Source organism: Tamandua tetradactyla, chromosome 12 (assembly GCF_023851605.1).
Source record: "Tamandua tetradactyla isolate mTamTet1 chromosome 12, mTamTet1.pri, whole genome shotgun sequence".
NCBI classification, from domain to species: domain Eukaryota; kingdom Metazoa; phylum Chordata; class Mammalia; order Pilosa; family Myrmecophagidae; genus Tamandua; species Tamandua tetradactyla.
This window is the reverse complement of record NC_135338.1, coordinates 17270132-17273965: the sequence shown is the minus strand read 5'-3', so window position 1 is coordinate 17273965 and position 3834 is coordinate 17270132. Positions and strand designations below refer to the sequence as shown.

At 44.5% G+C, this 3834-nt stretch overlaps 1 long non-coding RNA gene across 1 annotated transcript; it reads right to left on the bottom strand.

The window, feature by feature from the left end:
- Window positions 1-367: 367 nt before the first annotated feature.
- LOC143651239 (uncharacterized) lies at window positions 368-876 on the bottom strand. Its single transcript, XR_013159927.1, has 2 exons — window positions 585-876; window positions 368-447 (listed from the first exon to the last, which is right to left on the bottom strand). It is a non-coding gene; the product is annotated as an uncharacterized LOC143651239 (long non-coding RNA).
- Window positions 877-3834: the final 2958 nt, after the last annotated feature.

The following is a 3834-nucleotide window of genomic DNA, read 5'->3' as shown; positions in this document are numbered from 1 at the left end:
ATAGCTATAAATAAGCATTTCATTTTAAATATTTTATTATTAAATTTGTAGTTTTACAGGAAACTAAAGCAGGGTGAAGAGGCAAGGGGCCAGACAGAGGTAGAGGAGGTTTATGTCTCACTTCCCCATGAGTCTGGAGCACTGTGGGTGTGCGGGTGCTGGCATCAACTATTGAGCAGTAATAGACAGCCTCGTCCTCAGGCTGGATCCCTGAGATGGTCAGGGAGGCTGCGCTGCCTGATTTGGAGCCAGAGAACCGGTCTGGGATCCCTGAGGGCTGAGAAGTTCCAAGCATCACAGTCTTGGGGGTGCCCCCAGGGAACTGTTGGTACCAGGCTGCACCAAGTATTCCAAGAAGTGTGCTCCCTTTGCAAGTCATGGTGATGGTCTCTCCAAGTGACCCTGACACTGAGGTTTCCTGCATCAGCCCAGACTGTGCCCAGGACCCTGGAATAAAGAAAGAAACACACAGGAATGGTGAGTCTGAGGTCATTACTGTGTCACTTCCCCAGGACTAGAGGAATATGGTGGCTCCTGAGTGTCCTCTCCTTGTCCCTTCTCCTGACCCCTTGACAGCTGGTCACCTGGGCAGAGAGTGAGGAGGGTGAGGAGGAAGGGGGTCCAGGCCATGGCGGAGATGCCCCAAGAGCTCTGTTCCATAAGTCCCACAGCTGCAACAGAGCAGCCCAACATCTCTTTTACCCACCTGATCCACACGGAGGAGGGAGGATCCCACATGCAAATCATCACCCAACCTGGAGGGCCCCTATCTTGAGCTCCCCTTAGTCCCGTTTGCTTGGGGCTGGGCAGGGCCTGGCCTGAGCTTCCTCAGGGGACAAGAACTCTTGGCTGCTTTGCCCCAGGGGGCACAGAACATAGGCCCTCCCTAAGCTAAGCCAGGAGCTCAGTGAGGGGCCTCCCCTGCAGGAAATAACAGAAGACCATTTTCAGCTGAGTAGTTCACTGAGGGGTTTGCTCTGGATTCAGTAACCAGAAGGACAAAGGACAGTAACAAACCAAACAAGACCTGGTAGCTGTGAAGCCTAGAATCCTGCCTGTCCTCTCTCTTGTGCCCCATTCCCTTGGGAACAGGTGGGAGGCCCCCTTAACCCTCCTGGCTCCTCCCCTCCTTCATCCCTAAGGGGAAAACAGCCCAGGGAGGGCTGGGAGGAAAGGCAGCCAGTGTGAGGGAGAGAGAGCTCAGCTCATCCTGGGGCTGCTCCACTCTGAGGAACATGAGGAACCACACAGCCCCCCTAAAGCAAGAAGGGTCTTCTCGGTGTGAGATCAGATTCAGTGCTAAGAGAGGTTAAGGTAAAAGGGTCCAGAACTAGATGGGGAGACCAGGGGAGCAGAGGAGTGGAGGCAGAGGAGGGAATCCAGCAGAATGGACTCCTGGACCTGCATCTGGGTTAAAGTGGCCATGGAGGGAGGAAAGACAATCTGTTACATGGAAATCTAGACCAACATTGAACAAATAAGATGCAATGGTCAAGTCTGGACCCCTGCCTGATTTTTTAAACGAGGTTTTATTGAAATGCACTCATGTCAATTCCATTATTTGTTTTCTGTAGTTGCTTTCCCTCTGCATTGAACAATTTGAGCAGTCACTACTGAGATCACTGTGCCTGAAATGTAATAAATATTTGCAAAATGCTCCTATACTCAAAAAGTTTGCCTCCCTGTACTCTATATTGCTTTTGCAATATGCAAGCCTCTGGCCCCATGTTGCTGTTAGGTACTTAAGCTACAGTGAGTCTGAACTGAGACCTGCTATAATTATAAAAGAGACACCAAGTCCAGGAGACTTATTACAAGATAAAAAGACCAAATCTTCTTTTAATAATTCACTATATTGATTGGAGGTCAAAATAGTATTGGGATATATTTAGAAGATAATGTACATAATAAAATTAGTTTCATCTACTTGTTGTTTGTTTTGCTTTTGCTTACATTTCTAGTTACATTTCATGACCTCTGTGGCCCTCTTCTCATTGCTGATGGAAAGTGCCCTTCTAGAGTGAGGGACTCAGGAGTGGCTGGGAGTGAGGCAGTGAGTCTGGCAGTGTTCCATATGAATATGAACTTCTGAGCATTTATGGAGAAAAGTCCAGTTGAAATGACAATGATCATTCCCTTGGTCCATAGGATTAGCAGACCTCCTTGCAAATATAATCTATTTCTTCATATGGACTTTAGTATCATTTTCTAAATTATTATAAAATAGAAATGCATATTGAAGCATAGTAATGGCTTTCAGCTATTTGGTGAAGGTGTGTTTATTGGTTATCTCTCTCTCGGGAACAATGAAATTATCTAAAATTGAGAGTGTTGCTGGATGTGGACTTTGGACATTATAAACGATGCCTAATGAATGCAGGTGGCTGAAGGATGCACTGACTGACAAGTAGATTGGTGAATGACAGTGTATACACATGATCAAATATTGTGCTGCTCCAAAAGGGAACAAAGATGTGAAGCATGCAAAATTGTGAATGAACCTGTGGGACATTTGGTGAGGCAAAATAAACCAGAAACAAAAGGGTAAGTATTGCATGGTCTCATTTAGAAAATGCTTTTAAGAAATCAGAGGCCTAGATTGTAAGCTCTTGTAACAGTCACAATTTGTCCAGAGTGGTAATTATTATTTCTTGATTTTTAGAGGCTGTTCGATATATGTATAACCTGGTATTCACAGATAAGAATGAAGGATAATCAGGTCGGGATTAAAGCAATTCCTCCTCCAATGTTCTGGAGCAGCTACAAGGAAAAATCTGAGATAATCACATGGTAGCCCGTGACAAACTCAAATCTGTCCTATAACTACTTGTTGAAGAGTGCTTTGAAAACTGTTGCTTTTTTTCATTCTTTGCATTCTGTAAATGTTATATTACACAATGAAAAGTGTTAAAAAGAAAATAAAATGCTATTGGTTAAAAAAGGCACTCAGCCTCAATGTCTTCCCAATCACACCTCCACACTCATCTGAAATTAGCTTTCTTCCTTTCTTTTCCATATCACTTATCTAGGAAAGATCATATCACCCTATCTTTGAATCAGCACCTCTGCCTTCAACTAGTCTTCTAATCCCCCAATCTTGCCATAGATTATCCTTCAATTATTTCTGCCCTCTGCTGCTAGAGCTTTCCCTCTAAATTTCTCCCACAGCTCCTTTCAGGGTCTGGTAGGAACAGGAGGAGTTGGGGTTCTGGAGGAATGACTGAGGGGATGGATGGACACTGAATGGTGACCTTGAGCTGATGTTTGTTGGGAGAGTGAATAGTCCCTCTGCATTTCCAGGCTTCACATTTATCAATTTCTTTATGAAAAAATCAGAAATTAAATAAATATTTTAGCTCCTCTCCTCTTTATAAATGTTCATTTGTAATAACATTGTCAAAGAGAACTCAATATATTTAGAATTGGATTGTACAGATATGTATATGGAATGGGTCATTCTAATCATTCTAAGTGGGTCCATTGTGGTTTTTTTCCATGGACAGGCACCAGGAATCAAACCTGGGTCTTTGGCATGGCAGGAAAGAATTCTGTCACTGAGCCACCATCACATCACTCTCCATTGAGTTTTGTTAGTCCCATCTTAAGAGAGAACCTTCATTTCACAGTTCCTTCTATTCCCCAATACTATTCAGCCAGAACCCAGCCATGTCTTCTTACAGGTCCAAGGCCCATAATTCCTATGGGGAGTAAAGAGGCACTGGAAGCCTTTATGGCTTTGTCTCAGTTCTCAGTGAGCCTGGAGCCCAGTGCAAGCACTCAGATTGCTGTCCATGCTGAGCAGTAGTGACCATGATGCTCAGGGAGGCCACTTCT